This window comes from Triturus cristatus, chromosome 9 (genome assembly GCF_964204655.1).
Source record: "Triturus cristatus chromosome 9, aTriCri1.1, whole genome shotgun sequence".
Lineage (NCBI taxonomy): Eukaryota > Metazoa > Chordata > Amphibia > Caudata > Salamandridae > Triturus > Triturus cristatus.
The window spans coordinates 123,684,267-123,702,203 of record NC_140592.1 but is presented as its reverse complement, the minus strand read 5'-3'; positions in this window follow the sequence as shown (position 1 = coordinate 123,702,203).

The window sequence follows — 17,937 nt, the reverse complement described above, 5'->3', positions numbered from 1 at the left end:
CAACACAAGAAGGCCCAGTGCGACATTGTTGGCCCCAGCAGCCGGTAGGTCACGTGTAACCTCTGGTGCACGAGAAATGGTGAAGGCACGTAGGGCAGCTGCAAACCAGCAGGGCAGGGTTGCCTCAGCCCCCCCCTGGATGCTGACGTAGAGGTGCCATGGTGAAGTTCACGGAGCACGAGGCACCTGTGCTGCAGCACAGCAATGGGGTTTGTGTGGAGGAGCCACTGTGTGAGGTTACACAAGTTTACAAGGTGGACAGCTTGGAGGACAGTGAGCTTCTTGAGGAGGAGCCAGAAAATGGCAGGGTGTGGCCAACTAATGAAGTGTGTAGTGTTGTACAGGTGCATAAAGGGGATGTAGGACTCGCAGAAGCATTAGGACTCAGAGTGAACTGGTACAAATCTACGATATATCCTCTGCACCCAGACCTTACTCCTCAGGAGGTTAGGATAGGAGAGCAGGGAATAGCATGGAGTGCTGGCGCCCCTCAATACCTAGGAGTTCGCTTGTATCACTCCCCATCCGCTATATTTGAAGGCAATCACCGCAAAGCGCTGGCGGGTATTATATCAGCAGTAGGATTCTGGAAGAACCTTCCCTTAGCACCGATAGGAAGGGTGGCCCTGGCCAAAATAATAATAGTTCCACGATTATTATATAACTTTACAAATTTGCCTGGAATCTCACCGAGCCTTCTTTCGGGACCTGGACTCACTGCTTAGTTCGCTAATCTGGGGAGCAGGCAGACATAGAATCGCATTGGCCAAGCTACAACTGCCCACCGACCAGGGAGGGCTGGGGGCACCTTACTTTGAATCATACTTCTTGGCAGCACAACTACAGTGGCTGTCCTACTGGACGGTGGGCAGACACACAGGGAAAACTCACACAGCAACAGGCCCCATACCCACTTCGGAACTCTGCCAATTGTAACTGCCAGGCACTACACCGCGGCACACATACCCAATACAGGTGTCAGTGGCTTGCAAATCAATGCAGAGAATACATCGTATGTCTTCAGGGGAGCCTTTCTATTCTCCTCTGCTGCCTTTAATAGGATGGCCCAGATGAGAGACGTACTGTACAACTCATATGCTACACATATGGACAGAATACTCACTAACGGAGATGGAATCCCTGTTCAAGGACGGCCAACTCAGGCCGTTCTGCCAGATAATGGAAGAATTTGACCTTCCTCCCGGGCATTTCCTACTTCATAGGCAGATCATAACAAGCTACCTTCCATTTCATGATTTGACAGAGGGACAACACACTACTCACCCGGTCATACATGCAATCATGCACATGGGAATAGGCCGGCACCTGGTCACCTGGCTTTATAATACGGGAGTTCATAAACAAACCAATGGATGCGCTACGGGCGACGTGAGAGGAATAACTGCGGCGCAGGTTACACAAAAAAGAATGGGAGACAGCACTTGATTTCCCCAAAAAGGTGTACCGCAACGCAAGCTTTAAAAACATACAAATTTACATATTACACAGGGCATATCAAACACCAGCGTGTCTCCAGTGATACTATCCAACCACTTAGTTCCTATGCCCCCGATGTCAATCACCAGACGCAGATTTTCATCACATGTTCTGGAGATGTCCCACAATACGATCATATTGTAACATTATCCAAGAGACGTCACAGGTCTATCCGGCATGAACACATGGGAAGCCTGTGCACTCAGAATCTTCCGAAGGTGGAAACAATACAATGTACAAATCCGATTCGCATCACTAGCAATACTACTAGCTAAAAGAGGAATAGCTATGCATTGGCGGGCCCCTATGGGACCCCCAATAGCAGCCTTTGAGGGAGCAGTGAGCAAATGGGCAGCAGCAGCAGATGATGCAATAATGGAGGAGGAGATAAAAGGAATACGCAAACAGCACATATCCAATTCAAACAATGCGTGACGATCCAAGCATATCGTCGCAAGCCCCAGTAGGCTCGCAAGCACAGACCCAGACCATATGCACACACACTACTCACCAAACAACTGCAAGTGCATAACGGCGTACGACAACTCAACCATACACTACCTAGCTCAGCCAGAAAGGCAGCAACGGCTGGACAGGTTCTAAACCTGAAGAAATAAACCATACCCGCAGGCAGGATACATTATGGCCCCGGTACCTCGCCTGACTCCTATTCCTCAGACCTCACGAATACCACCCCAGTTTCACACCCTAGTTAATAGTTAAGAACCACAACCGGTAGTTGGTACACCGGTAGTCAAAAGGAAGGAGATGCATTTTCAAGTGTGAAGGCATACACAACCATGGGAGAATGTATGTCGCAGTGACCATACTATGTAATAAGTAACTGTCCTCCCGGACAAACAACTGCATGTACCAATGTTTGAAACCTATGTAATGAAGTCAGTTTCAATGCACTACCATGCAATATGTTTTCTATATGGAAATGTTAATAAAAACATTTGACAAAAAAAGGGGATGCAGGACGACAAGTCCAGCCGGAATGGCTAGGCGGATGGCAACAGCACAGGCCCCGACCTTGGCGCCGGGGTATTACCGCTCAGTGGTTGGCGATGCGGCTGTGTAGGGCTGGGCAAGTATCTGATATAATAGTTGGCAAGGATGAGTCGGGCGTAGTTGAGGAAGGAGCCTCGGAGCCAGAGAGCAAGATGGGGTTAAGGTACAAGGGAAGGAGAGTGCTGAACTCAAGACCAAGGAACTACACTACGGGCAGGGTTTAAAGCTATTGGGTGCACTTCATAAGATGGCCATTAAAAAGAAAAGCAGGAAGGGGTTAAGGGTGATCCTGTTGGTGAGTGCCGTAGCTTTAATTCGGGAGGGTACACCAAGGAGTTTCGTAGGTAGGCATGCATATTTATAGGCCTCGGATGCATCCCTCCTTACCAATTCTTACGGCAGCTGCCACCAGCCTAGCCTAGCCTTTCAACACAGTAGCGGCAACAGCAGCAGGTGTCTGCAGGGACACAGCAGCACAAGCCGGCATATGGGCTAGAGGGGGGAGGGGGAGGGTGGGGATTTGGAGCAAAAGGTCATGCACCTTGACCACTAAATAATTTGGAGTGTGGATGTATAGTAACAAAGACGAGGTCAACGACTGAGGGAAGGGTAACACATGGTTTTCGGCCAGTGTACAGAGGTGCGAGTGTAAAGAGATGAGCGGAGGATATCAAAGCAGTTAGCGCAGCAGACCATGTGGTTATGAGAAACTGATCAAGGATAGGCGTGGGATTCCCATGAAAAGGAAAGCCAAGCACGGTTTTCGCCTCCTGCCCGTCTTGGGCAGGGGTTAGGTCAAATAACAGCGTAGTACCGGAGGAAGAGGCCTTCTTCGCTTATTTGTCAGTGTAAGTGTCACAAAGGACAGGGAATTTTGGAGGTGACTCACTAACTTTGGGAATTTTTTGTTGGGGGGCAGCCAGTAGAATAGTTTAGGGCACTCATGGAGGATTTTTGTGTACCTCTGGCATCTGAGCAGATAGTCAGACCCATTAAGGGGGCTGTCATTCTAGGACATTGAGATCGATTTTGTTGCCACTGAGGCCTGGTTACCATAGTGATAAAGGAAAAACAAATGGGGATCATGGGTGATTTGGTATACCTGGGGCACCAGAACAGACAGCTGGACCCAGGTCAGGGACTGTCAACCCAGTGCAATCCGAAGGATCCTGTGGCCATGGTGGCCTAATTACCAATGGTAGAGCAAACAGGCACAGTTCAGAGGGCTTCCAGAGGATGCAGGGCATTTTCGAGGAGCTCAGGGTTGATCTTGGGGTCCCTGGGGCAACATAGGAGATATTTGGCCCAGAATGTCACTGGCCCCCTTGGGCATCGACATTGATCCTGTGGCCATGGAGGCAAGGTTTACTGATGGTGATCAGAGCTGACAAGACCATGACGTGGGCTGCCAGAGGATGCTGGACAGTTCTGGGAGGTCAGGGGCGAACATGGGGTTCCGTTGTCAGCATAGAAGACAGCTTGATCAGCACGGCACGATCATTCCAAGGGATGGACATGGATTTTGTGACCGTGGAGGTACTGGTTATAGATGGGGATTAGAGCTGACAACCCGGTTCCGCGGACTGCACGAGGAGGCTGGACAGTTCAAGAGTGAACGGAGGGTACCTTTGGCAATAAGGAAGGAATCTGGACCCAGTACATGGGGATAAATCTAACAAGCCTGTTTCCATGGACTTCCAGAGGGTGCTGGACAGTTTTGGGCAGCTTGGGGACGCCATGCTGGCTAAACACAAGGTTTGGGCAAAGAGGGGCAACATTTCTGGGACATTATACATTTCACAGGAAAGTTCTATTTACCGTGAATGAAATAGTGGTGGGGGCGGGTCGCCATGCTGTTAATACACGAGTTTCTGTCAAAGAGAGGCGAAGTAGTTTGGGGACAGTTAAATTTCACAAGAAAGTATAATTTCACATTAATAACATAGCAGTGGGGTAGTCGGGAATCAACAGTCTATAATGTATGTGCAGGGGCTGAAATTGTTGCGGGCTTGGTGTGAACATTTTGAAAGTTGGTGTGGACAGGGACATCGCAGATGCTTTCTCTTATTCACAGTGGGTGGGGTTCTATAGGATGCCCACTGTTACAAAGGATTAACAGGAGGTCCTGCATAGTAGGGAGCAAAGGAGACAAAAGGCCAGATGGGAGGTTGAAGATGTTGTACAGTTTAACTTTCAGCTGTTTGAACAGGGACAGGTCTAGAGTACGTAGTGCTTGACAGCAGAAATGCACGGCATCCAAGGGTAGGTTGTGGTGGAGATATGCCCGGATGGCAGACACGTGGTGTCCAGGAATTTGGGGGATTGGGTTAGGGAATCTAGGAGAGGGATCGCTACTTTGACCCTGAACTCTGGGGGGCTAGTTTCAGAGGATATTCGATTTATCCATGATATGCTCTAGTGAACATGGAAAGTTGTTGTTTTGACCCTCACAACTGGGATGTGTTGGGGGCAAACTTTTAGGAGATAAAATATTGGGTCTAAAGGGGTAATCTGGGAGGAAGTCCATCCAGGGGCAGCAGACATACAGATTTGGTTGCGCAAGTTTTAGGACAGATTAGATGGGTTTTGGCAGTTCGGTGTTGCGTAGGACCCATTTCACATTATGCTTTGTGGAGTGAGCCACTTCCCTTTGAGAAGAGTTGCACAGTGAAGGGGTTTGTTGTTATGTTACAGTGGTGGGACACAAGGGACGGCTTTTCCACTGTGGTCTGTATTTCTGAGAAGCTGCTGACACACTAGGTATTGGGAGGCATGCCTGTTGTATAGACAGGACCCCAGAGGCAGGGATAGGGGGAGGGAGCATGGTGGACATAATGGGCTTGGGGAGAGGGACATCAAAATGCCGTTAGCAATATGCACAGGTCAGGGAGAAGGTATGCTAAGATATTTCATTTTCTAACATTTTATTGTTGTTTTTCAGCTTCAGCTCTAAGCTCGGAGGTCACCGGTGTGTTGGTTTTGATAATTGAGTTTTCTTAGAACAATGGGATGAACAGCAGGCAAAGAGGAGCAGACTCTGGGTCACTTTGGGATTCGCCCCTTATCACTTTCACATCTGATAGTATAGGAAAGGGGGCAACTGCTACCCTCTTGTGATAGGTTATTAGTGGGGGATGAGGGTGGGGTGGGGTGAGGGTGGATGTCAGGAATTTACTATTACCAGAGTGCCAATGATATAGCGGGGGGAAAAGGGAGTCTGTTGATCAAAGCAATATAGGAGGACTTGCAGGTGAGTTACGCCAATGGGCAAGTGGCTGGTCAGGTGGTATGAGTTTATTCCCTTCAGGGAATGGCGTGCAGCTGTGAGGATGGAGGCAATAGGAAAGCAAGGACAGGGTCAGTGGTGACAGGTCATCTTTTGAAGAGTCAATGGGGCTGGCTTTAAAATATGACACAGAGGTATATTTAGGTGGTTGGTGTCTTTCTTTTTCCGCAAGGAGTCGTTCCCCTTGCAAAGGCACTGATGCTGCCTTAGGTTTTTTGGGGGGGCAGAAAAAGGGGTGTCACCCCCTTTTCTGGCTGGCAGTTGGCAGTCAAGTTGGCATGTTTTAGCCAAGGTTATTCATTGTTGATAGAGGCAATCCAGGCTGAAGGGATTGGGTAGACAAGTTCACGAGGTAGGAGCTTTAGGGTGCACTTGAAAGTTAGGTTAGTTACAGGTTAATAGTCGCAAAGGTTAAAGTTGAAAGGTGAAAGGGTAAAGGGTAAAGGTCAATGGTTAAAGTTCAGTGACGAATGGTTAAATGGTCACAGGGGGTAATGAAATGCAAGTTTAAAAGGTTGCATGGGGGAACCTTAGGGGTGGGGGTAGTTTAACATAGCTAATGTCTTGTATAGTGTGGTTGTAGTTTTTTAAGGAATCAGGCCAAGGGTTTTTAACTGTGATGTGCACCTGTTTCAATAAAAGCCCATATTCCCCAAACAGACAGAATGACTGCCACTGAGCATAGGCAGAGCATGGACAAGAGCAGAAGGGCTTGCCTTAGGCGCACCCGCTGTGCGTCCGCACACCGGCCTGTTTTATCAGGGATGACTACATTCACACAGCCCAAAACTGAAACTGCTGACCAACAAAATGGCGGTCGGGCTTTAAAAAAGGGGCGTACTGAACCCCTCCCTAATCAAGTGCAAAAAGAAATGGTGCACGAAGGAGCACAAAAAATACCACCAATTGAAAACCTCCAAGACCCCCCAACTGATAACATAAAATTGGACCCCCAGCCAAATACCTCCTAAGACCATAACAGATTAGATTCAATTAAGCACGTCAAATTCAATTTAAGTAGTGTCACTCGGGTAACAATTAGTGCAAAACAGTCAGAACAATTAAGACATTAAAAATTTAAAAAATTCAGCCTGTAAGGTCTGTAAAACAAGGAGTTGACCTACTGAATCTGCATCCGTGCACTGACCTGTTTTATCAGGGAAGCATACATTCACAAGTCCTAACATCTGGACAGCTAACTGATAAAATGGTGGTCAGGCGGTAAAGAGGGGTGTACTAACCCCCAGTGATAAAGCAGTGATAATCAAAATGCAGATGGGTGGTTGTATCCCTCCTGACCTTCACATGCGCCCCCCCACATATGTACTTGACTGAGCACTAACATTTAGAAAGTAGTTAAATAAACAGGCGAGCATTTATTTACTGGCTAACTGAAGTAGAAGAAAAGAAGCTAAGAAAGTGTCCTGCACCAGCTAACTTTACAAACACCTTCCGTTTTAAAGACATCTTGCAACACACTTGTACAAATATGATAAAGTCTCTTTAAAATTCAAAGAAAGTGCATTTCATTAGCATGCAGTAGCATTTTACCTTAGTGAGAGTTTTCAAAAATGAATGTAGAAACACTCATGCCTTCTCTCACCCAGACAACAATGCCGCTAGTGAAGTAACTGTAAAGTCAACTGTTAAGTGGACTTCTATGGGAGGCCTGAGTTGTTATTATACATGGACAATGTTATAGTTTTTCAAATCAAACACAAAAGAAGATTTAGCACAGAGTATTTCTTGAACTCATGTACTTCAAGGTGCTGTTATGTATGGTAATGAAGAAAAGTGATCAGAGTGAAATAAAACAATTGCCTTTGCTCACACAACTTGGTTAAATTGGGGAAACCAGGATTAATCCCGCCAGGATTAATTCCAGATTTTCTGGTTTCACATTGTGCAATTCTATTAGATTCCAATTCAATAATCAAGTTACATCCTTTGTCCCTGTGACTCTTCCAAGATTGCGATAGCAAGTAGCGAAGGCCTACACAAAGGGGCGATTCAGATACAGCATAACACAGTGGTTTCAGATCTATGATTCTTCTAGAGCCTAGTGGTTTAATTTAGAGGACAGTATGGAATAAAATCCTCAAATTAACTCCATGACTCACTTTCCACACCACATACATGCTTAGCTACTGCTACACCTACTTTACACCCATGCATCCCCCCAAAGCCACACTCCCACTCTTTTGGCATCAATGCGGCCCTCAGGTACACCACAGATCATACTTTTTGGCCCCTGGGAAAATGATTGTAAGTACCCATGATCTAAAGTCGCTACAGCAACAATATACTGATGACTGGGGAAGGCAAAATTGGATGCAAAATTGTCAGAGTAATTAATGATGGGCAATAGCAAAAACAAGTCTTAAATCTGCAGCTGGAACCTGACAAAATGTGCAATGAAAAAATAATGTATAGGGATGTGAGATATTCTGTGAGGAAATTGAAATTAGATCTTCAAGAAGCTGATAGATGCTGGACAAGTAAGAAAGAATGTGGTAAATTATTTAAATTCTGATATGAATGTATTTGCCTGAATTGTTTCTGGACCGATATTCTTAAAGCATGGAGCTTACGAAAACGAGATGTTGGTCCATTTTCAAACAGGTTGGTGAGGTTAAAAAGTTGGCTCTAAATGTTCGTCCTAACTGGTACAGACTCTGTGCACTTTATGAATGCATGAACTCTACTTTTGTTTCAGGTGAGTGAGATAATATTATGTTACTGTGCACTCATAGTTAAGTCAGAGTTTCCATGGAGAGAACATTTTTGTTTTGCTAAAAACGGTGCGGCCTTCTGTTGAATCTTCAATATACTTTTTGTTAGACCTGGCACCTTGGCGTGAGTCTCCCTTCCACTTCTTGTCGCTGTGCCTCATGTGTTTTTATGGTGTTGGCCGCTCAGAGCACTGTGCCACTGCCAACCAGTGCCACAGTGCAAGTGCTCCCTATTTAAAATGTATATGTTGGTTGGATTCCATGATTGGCTTATTTGGTTTACTGTCAGACCCCAGTAAAGTGCACCAGGAGTGCCCAGGGCTTGTAAATACAAATGCTGCTGGTGGGCTTGCAGCACTGGTTGTGCCACCCACAGAAGCGGCCTAGTAAAATGTGTCTAAGGTCTGCCATTGCAGAACCTGCGTGCAGTCTGGTACTGTCATGCTGACTGGGCAAGTGCACCCACTTCCCAGTCCCTAAACCTTCCCTTAACTTCATATTAGTCACCCCTATGGGAGGCCCAAGGGCAGGGTGCATTGTACGCATAAGGCAGGACAAGCTCTGATGTGTGTGGCATGTCCTAATAGTGAATTACAGCCATTTTCGTTTTTCACTATTGCAAGGCTACCTGCTCCCATAGGCCAGAATGGGCTGTTAGAATTTATTTATTTATTTTATTTATTTCGCGATTTTTATTGCGCAAACAAATACCCGAAGGTGTCTCGGCGCATGTGACAAAAACGAGAGACCAAGCCGCAGGATTACTGATTGAACAGCCATGTCTTTAAGAGCCTACGAAAGCTTATCAAATTGGGGGCAGTTTTTATGGTGAGTGGCAAAAGGTTCCAGAGTTTAGGTGTGGCAACCAGGAAGCGCCTGTCTCCCCAGGTTGCCGTTCTGGTGCGAGGTAACGGAAGCAGGCAGGAGTTGGCAGATCTCAGCTGTCTCTTGGGGCTATACAACTGGAATGCTTCAATCAGAAACTTTGGACCGACGCCATGCACTGCCTTATAGGCAATGCAGAGGGCCTTGAATTTAATGCGGCCCTCTACTCTTAGCCAATGCAGGTGACGAATGGCTGGAGTAGTTGGCTGGCGGCGGGGGATGTCAAGAAGAATTCTTGCAGCAGCATTTTGTATGGACTGCAACTTAGATAGAACGAGTTTCTGAGTATTAAGGAAGAGGGCGTTCCCATAATCGATTTTGGAAAACACTAGGGTAGAGACCAGGGTCTTCCCAGCTGAGGTGGGAAGGTAAGGCAGTATTTTCCTAATTTTCTTTAAAATAAAGAACGCAGATGACACAACCTTGTTGACATGAAGGTTGAATGACAGCTTGCTGTCAAAAATGACTCCCAGGTTGTCACTCCAACACAACCACTGTTTGTCCTCGCTGGGTCGCTGGGTCCAGCCTTCACTACCTGTTCCCTGAGCGGTGCCACATCAGCTGTTCCTGCCGCCTCCTCCCTCCCGCCACCGCGTTAGCAATCCCGCGGCCGCAGTGCGGAGGGAGGAAGAGACTACACTACCCAGGCTCCCTCCTCGTTACCACCCCGGAAGCAGCGCGAAGCCATCTCCCGCGCCCGGAGGCGTTCAAATAACGGACACTATTCCGGTGGAGCGGGTGTCACTCCAGCACAACCACTGTTTGTCCTCGCTGGGTCCAGCCTTCACTACCTGTTCCCTGAGCGGTGCCACATCAGCTGTTCCTGCCGCCTCCTCCCTCCCGCCGCCGCGTTAGCAATCCCGCGGCCGCAGTGCGGAGGGAGGAAGAGACTACACTACCCAGGCTCCCTCCTCGTTACCACCCCGGAAGCAGCGCGAAGCCATCTCCCGCGCCCGGAGGCGTTCAAATAACGGACACTATTCCGGTGGAGCGGGTGTCACTCCAGCACAACCACTGTTTGTCCTCGCTGGGTCGCTGGGTCCAGTCTTCACTACCTGTTCCCTGAGCGGTGCCACATCAGCTGTTCCTGCCACCTCCTCCCTCCCGCCACCGCATTAGCAATCCCGCGGCCGCAGTGCGGAGGGAGGAAGAGACTACACTACCCAGGCTCCCTCCTCGTTACCACCCCGGAAGCAGCGCGAAGCCATCTCCCGCGCCCGGAGGCGTTCAAATAACGGACACTATTCCGGTGGAGCGGGTGTCACTCCAGCACAACCACTGTTTGTCCTCGCTGGGTCCAGCCTTCACTACCTGTTCCCTGAGCGGTGCCACATCAGCTGTTCCTGCCGCCTCCTCCCTCCCGCCGCCGCGTTAGCAATCCCGCGGCCGCAGTGCGGAGGGAGGAAAAGACTACACTACCCAGGCTCCCTCCTCGTTACCACCCCGGAAGCAGCGCAAAGCCAACTCCCGCGCCCGGAGGCGTTCAAATAACGGACACTATTCCGGTGGAGCGGGTGTCACTCCAGCACAACCACTGTTTGTCCTCGCTGGGTCGCTGGGTCCAGCCTTCACTACCTGTTCCCTGAGCGGTGCCACATCAGCTGTTCCTGCCGCCTCCTCCCTCCCGCCGCCGCGTTAGCAATCCCGCGGCCGCAGTGCGGAGGGAGGAAGAGACTACACTACCCAGGCTCCCTCCTCGTTACCACCCCGGAAGCAGCACGAAGCCATCTCCCGCGCCCGGAGGCGTTCAAATAACGGACACTATACCCGCGTCGCGGTCCCGCGTCACGGGCCCGCGCGCGGGCGGCGCCGGGCTGAGCCCGGGCAGAGGGTGGGCCGTCTGTGGCCGTCCGAGGCCGAAGAAGGCCGGGTTGGGCCACCCTATTGACCATCCGTCTTGGACACCTATTTGTGAGTAACGCCAGTTGAGACATTGTGGTAACTTAGGTTGGATCCTACCGCATATCCCTGTGACTTTCTCATCGGACTCGATGTGGATGTTGGGTCTGTGAACTGTGATAGTAGTGATAGGAGGTGGAGTGGCCCACTACGTATGCATGTCCTTTACGTGAGGCATAGTGATAGTGTTGCAGGAGGTGGGTGATTAACACAACTCATGTTAGTTGTATAGATACCGTCCTGCAGCTGGGGGAAGTATGGCTAGCAAAACACTGACACGCTCGTCAAGAGCTAAGCGCTGTATTGCCGAGGTTTCACAGGCACAGAAAGAGGATATTAGCACGGTATTCCCAGTTATAATGCAGCCCACAGCCATTGACCGCATGTTAAAAAGAGCGCTAGGGGCTGTATCTAGTGAAATTGAGCGCACCGAGAGGCGCCTCTCCTTAACCCCTGACCCTGACCCTGTTGCAAGAACACAGGACCAGGAGCAGGATGTTCTGCTCATTTCACCCCCTAGCCCCTCGGAAACTAGCGAGAGGGACATTCCATGCGCCCCACCCATGTTAACTAGTTACAAGGAGGATTTAGGCCCCGACAAACGTGCTACTACACGCATAAAGAAGAAATGCGCTCCAAAAAAGAGAAAGATTATTAATAGCTTAGCCACCCTCACTAACCCAACTAATAGAAATCCCAGGGGGATCGAGCGAGCTACACAGACATGTTCCCAAACAGATGCTCCAATTTGGTTAAATAAGATTATGTCAGACCTACAGGCCCAGATAGAATTATTGATTATAAATCTATTGAAGCCGGTGACAAGCAGGCTGGACAAAATTTTAAGTGAGTTAAAGAATAGACCGTCAAAAGACAGTCCACTAGGTGCTTCAAGCACCCTCATCAGCACCCTAGAGACCCACCCAGCAACTCAAAGGGTGAATAATTTTAATGATAGTAGGAATATACATATAATTTCAGCACAAATTCATGATGCACCGATCTCCCATGGACAAGTGGCTAGTAAAGACACCTTTAGTGAGAGCAAACGGTGCCCCGATAATGGACTAGGCAAACAGAAGTTAGATGTACAGCCCCAACCCACGGATGGCCCTATAAATGAGGTAGTTGCCCACGAAGAGAGGCCCTTGCCTACACATAAGCAACTCCCTACGATAAACCTTCCCCCTGAGGCGTGCCCGTTGGTTGTTGTGTTTGCAGGGGTTCCAGAATTAAAAGAGGCACAGAAAGAATCCCATGAGGAGTTAAAAAATAAAGTCATCTTCTGGCTTAACCAGAATAGACCAATTTCTAACAACCAGGACGGGGAAATTCTTTTGGTTAGACGAGTAAATTGGATAGGGAGGAGCCTGAAAAATATCGAGGGAAACTGCATCATTGCAAATTTTAGGGACAGCAGGGTGGTCGAGCATATTCTGAGCCCGGTACCACCTGGTTGTATGACAAGTATAAGGCCGCTGCCACTTAGTTATTTCTATTCAAAGCAACAGGTATTAAAAGAGGGACTGCATGGCGCATGGAGACGTGTGGAGGGACGACACCCTGGTTTAAATAGAGGCCTAAATATCCCCCGACAAGCGACTGGGCTATGGGATGGGGGACACCCTTGCTGGGTAAACAGGTTCACCCCATTAAGGTCACTAGAGGAGATTGATTGACTATTTGATTCACACTCTCCCCTAGCACAGGCTGATATGGACCATATAATAATTAACCAGGTAGTCCCGTCAGATGAAGTCTCTCTGGGACATGGTTTGACCACTGAAGTTGGGCAATTATCAGCAGGGGGGGATAGGCCCAGGACCCTAGTAAAAACCCGAGGAGTCTTAGATACTCTTGGTGTGGGTTGTGCACAAACACCCCCTGAGCTAGGCATTATAGCCACTGAACAAAGAAAACAGGATAGTGATATACAGATACAATCCCTGGGAAAGAAATGGTAGCGGTAGGGCCCGTTACCATCGAGAAAGAGGGCTTGAGAATTATTTTGTGGAATATAGCAGGCATTGCAGGGAAATTTAACAACAAGGAATGGCGACAGTTCATGGCCTCTTTCCATATAATTTGTCTGCAAGAAACCTGGGCTACGGATAATACTCACCTCCAAATAGCTGGCAACAAATGTTTTTTCACACCTGCACAGAAAACTTCCTCAGGCAGGGCTAAGGGTGGCCTGTTAATATATATTGACCTAAATATAGAAGGCAAATGGTCTAAGGTGGACTGGTTCGCATGGAACGTTCAGGCCCTGAGGTTTAGTAATAAAGGGTTGGGTCTTGTTTTGTTCAATGTGTACAATGCCATTGCCTCGGAAAACGACTCCACCACTATGAAGGAACTGGATGCCAGGTTGAAACAAGAACTTGCCCCAGTTCACGGCGCCTTGGCCCCTTGGTTATTAGTCATGGGTGACCTGAACTGTCACTTATGCCCGGGCCTGTTTCCAATCAGTGCTAATTGGTCCAAATGCCCCATAGAAAAGGGTCCCCATTTTGGCCACTCTTTTAGTGGCATGGAATGGGGTAAGTTGTTTTATTCCCACGACCTTGAGCACACAGTTGACATGATTACTCTGGGACCGGACGGCACTCTCCCCCCTACTTTTAAGGGGAGAGGGTGCTCGTCCTATATAGATTACATATTTGTCTCGAGAGGTTTAAAAAATCGCATTACTAAGGTAGATATCAAATGGAGCCCATTTAGCGATCATAACCCTTTGGTTATGGAGCTCCTATATCAAGGAAAGCAAAAAATCAAGCCAGTGGATGGTACTATTATGGAATGCGTGATGGCCCAGGGTAGAAGGCTTAAGTGGGCAAAAATAGACGGGCCCAGATTCTACAAAGCCCTGATGGAAAAAGGCAAGTCTCTCATTGAGGAGTGCTTAGATCCTTCGGTGGCAGGGGTTCGCCTTATAAAGGTGTTTGACCAAATAACGTGTCTGGTGGATAAATTACTGTTGGCCAAGGCCCCCACGAAAACTTACTCAAACTCACCAAAATGGTTTGACAGGGGTTGCACACGAGCACTGAAGAACTTAAAAATGGCCCTGAGTGGCATACCGAGGGACCAGGCAGTAGTAAAAATATGTAGGTCAGCATATAGGAAGGAGTTAAAAAGACGGAAAGTTACACTGCAGGTGGAAGCATGGGCGGCCCTGAGGGAGGCTTCTGAAAACAGGGATATCACTGAATTTTGGAGATTAATAAACTCCCTTGTTTTCAAGATAATAATGCCCCTGTGATCGCCTCAAACATCCTCCCCGAACAGTGGATTGCTCACTTTGAGGGTCTATATAATCATGGGAAGGAGACTTTATTAAAGGAGAAGGGGACGAATCCTCTGAGTAATCAAGCGGTATTCTCCTTGGAAGAGATTAGATTGGGTATTGAAGGACTCACTAAAAACAAAGCCCCGGGACCAGATGGGATCCCCCCAGATCTATTTCTGAGCCAAGTGGATCTTTGGGCCCCTATTGTAACCAGAGTGCTGAATGCAGCTATAATGGCCGGTTTGCCACGATCATGGTCAACGGCCATTATAGTTCCAATCTTCAAAAAAGGCAATAAAGATGATCCCCAATGTTATCGGCCCATCTCTTTGATAGATGTCACTGCTAAAATCTTGGGAAGGGTAATCCTGAACTGATTGACTGAGTGGGCCGAGGACAATAATATCATCTCAGATGCCCAGTACGGCTTCCGGACTGGCAGGTCCACCAGCGATCAATGCCTGAACCTATACATGCTGGTAGCAAAGTACACTAAAACCAGCAACGAAGCTATGTATTTGGGGTTCATGGACTTGGCCGCGGCATTCGATCATGTCAACAGGAATAAGTTATGGGCAATGATGAATCAGCTCGGAATTGACCCCGGGTTAATCCACATATTGAGGGAACTACATAGTGATACTTCGGCCAGGGTACGGTATAATAAAAACGGGGGACTGACAGAATCTTTTAGCTGCACAAGTGGAGTGAGGCAGGGATGTATTTTAGCCCCTTTTTTGTTTTCGTTGTATATTAACAATTTGGAACAATGCCTCAATAATTTAAAAGCAGATTGCCCAAGGGTTGGGACACGTAACATTCCAGTGCTGCTGTACGCAGATGATGCGGTTCTGTTGGCACGGACCCCCAATAGTCTGCAGATTCTTATTGATGGGTTCGTTAAATTTATGGAGGAAATAGACCTGTCTGTCAACTTAAAAAAATCATATGTAATGACAGCAGGCCATAGGCCACTGAATTGGCACCCACATTCTTGAAAGGGTGCAAACATTTTCATATCTAGGGGTGCTATTTGACGAATCTTTAAAATTTACATCCCTTGTTCCTGAAAGGGGTGGAAAACTGGTGGCATCTTTTGGTGCAATCTCCGGCTATGGGAGGAAAGTTGGCCGTTGGTGCCCAGAACAAACAATAAACTTGTATGGCAAGATGTGTTGCCCAAAAACTATGTATGGATCAGAAGTATGGGGATTTATAAACCTGGATGGATTGCAAAGGGAAGAAAACAAAATATTTCGCTCAATACTGAACGTTCCCAATTGCACACCAGCTATTATTGCCCATAAAGAACTCGGAAGACCCTACATAGAGGATTTGATCAAGTTCAGACCAATCGTGGCCTGGCTTAAATTATGGACGAACCCTGAAGCTGCACTGAGTAGGCTGATCATACAAGACTGTTTGGGCAGAGATAAACATCTGAAAATCCCATGGATCAACTATATTTAGAATACTTTGGAAAATATGGGTCACCCAGAGATGTACCTTAACCCTTTATCGATTACAGCACAGGATAAGCTGAAATTAAAGAGAAGTTTCTTGGAATTAAGAGTAGCGGCTAGGAGCACACTAGAAGGGAGAAAACCCTCAGTGACCACCCACAGTAGGCTTGAAACGACTGGTGGGATGGAACCGTACCTCTGTGTTCTTTATAATGCCCAGGAGAGGTTTCTAATGGCACGTTTTAGGCTCAATTTTTTACCTTATTTATTAGCTGATCCAGCTGGTTTTAGCATGTCAATTGAGCAGAAGGGTGCCTGCGGCTGCGACAATATGTCTCCGCAGGACACCCTTCATTTTGTACTTTTATGTCCTATTTATAGCCTCCCTAGACGCAGATTTTTAAAAGGCATTCTAAAAAAGGAAAGATTTACCCGAGCTAAGGAGGCATTGACTTTTTTACAAAGGGCTAGTGACCCGTTAACTTTATGTGCAGTGACAAGTTTTTTAAAATTCGCATTTAGACTTAGAGTCTCTAGAGGTCAGCCCTACTCATGAATATTGTAGATTCGCTAAATTGTTAGTTTTAGGATAACCACCCATGAGGATTGCATGTGAATAATGAATTATTTATATATACATAGAGTCATTCAATGTTCTGTATACTGATTTAATACTGTTTTAATTGTAGAAATGTGCACTCTTTTATGATGATTTCTAAACATCGAATAAAGAACTATTGAATTGAATTGAATTGACTCCCAGGTTTCTGGCCTTATCAACTGGGACAGGAGGAGAGCCCAGCTGGTCAGGCCACCAGGCAGAAGACCAAACTGGGGAGAGATTACCAAAGGTCATGACCTCGGTTTTGTCCGAGTTAAGCCTCAGACAGTTGGAGGACATCCAGGTACTGACAGCAAGCATGGCGCTTTGGAAATTAGCTGCCACCGCTGGGCCGTCCTTGTGTATTGCCAGAACCAGTTGGGTGTCATCTGCGTAGGATGTAAGTCGCAGCCCATGGGCCTTTATTACCCTCGCTAAGTCTGCTACATAGATATTAAATAGCGTTGGACTTAGCGAGGAGCCCTGTGGGACTCCACAGGGGAGTGCAGAGACAGGAGAATAGAAGTTACCCAACTTCCCTGTCTGGGTACGGTAGGCAAGAAAAGATGAAATGAGATTTATAGCCATACCGTTTATCCCCAGGGCTGTGACACGGTCGACCAGAATATCATGGTCGACCGTGTCAAAGGCTGCGGACAAATCCAGCAGAATCAGGACAGCCGCACCTCCCTGGTCCATAATGGCTCTAATCTCATCTGAAGCTTTTATTAAAGCGGTCTCAGTTCCATGACCTTTCCTAAAGCCAAACTGCGTTTCGTCGAGAAGTTGGTGAGTATCGATGAACTCTGAGAGTTGTTTATTCATCAGAGATTCGCATATTTTGGCAGGAAAGGGGAGACACGCTATTGGTCTATAGCTGGCCAGAACTGTGGGGTCCAGGGAGGGTTTCTTCAGGAGAGGTTTGATCATGGCCTTCTTCCAAAGATCTGGATAGTGACCAGTTTGAAATGCGGTGTCACAGATTTTCATAAGTGGATAAGAGATCACCTCGCTAAGGTTAGCCATCACTGAAGGAGGGCAGGGGTCTAAGGGGAGCCAGACTTGGTAGTAAAGATAAGTCTGCTGATTTGATCTTGCGTAATGGGAGCAAAGGAAGAGAAGGGATCATGATTGGTGGCAGGTTCTACACCACTGCAGACTCTGGATCTTGTCTCTGCGTTCCCTGCAAAGGATGAGTATATATCTGCTACCTTAGCGGTGAAAAAGCTGGACAGAGCATTACAGAGAGACTGATAGGGTTCGACCCC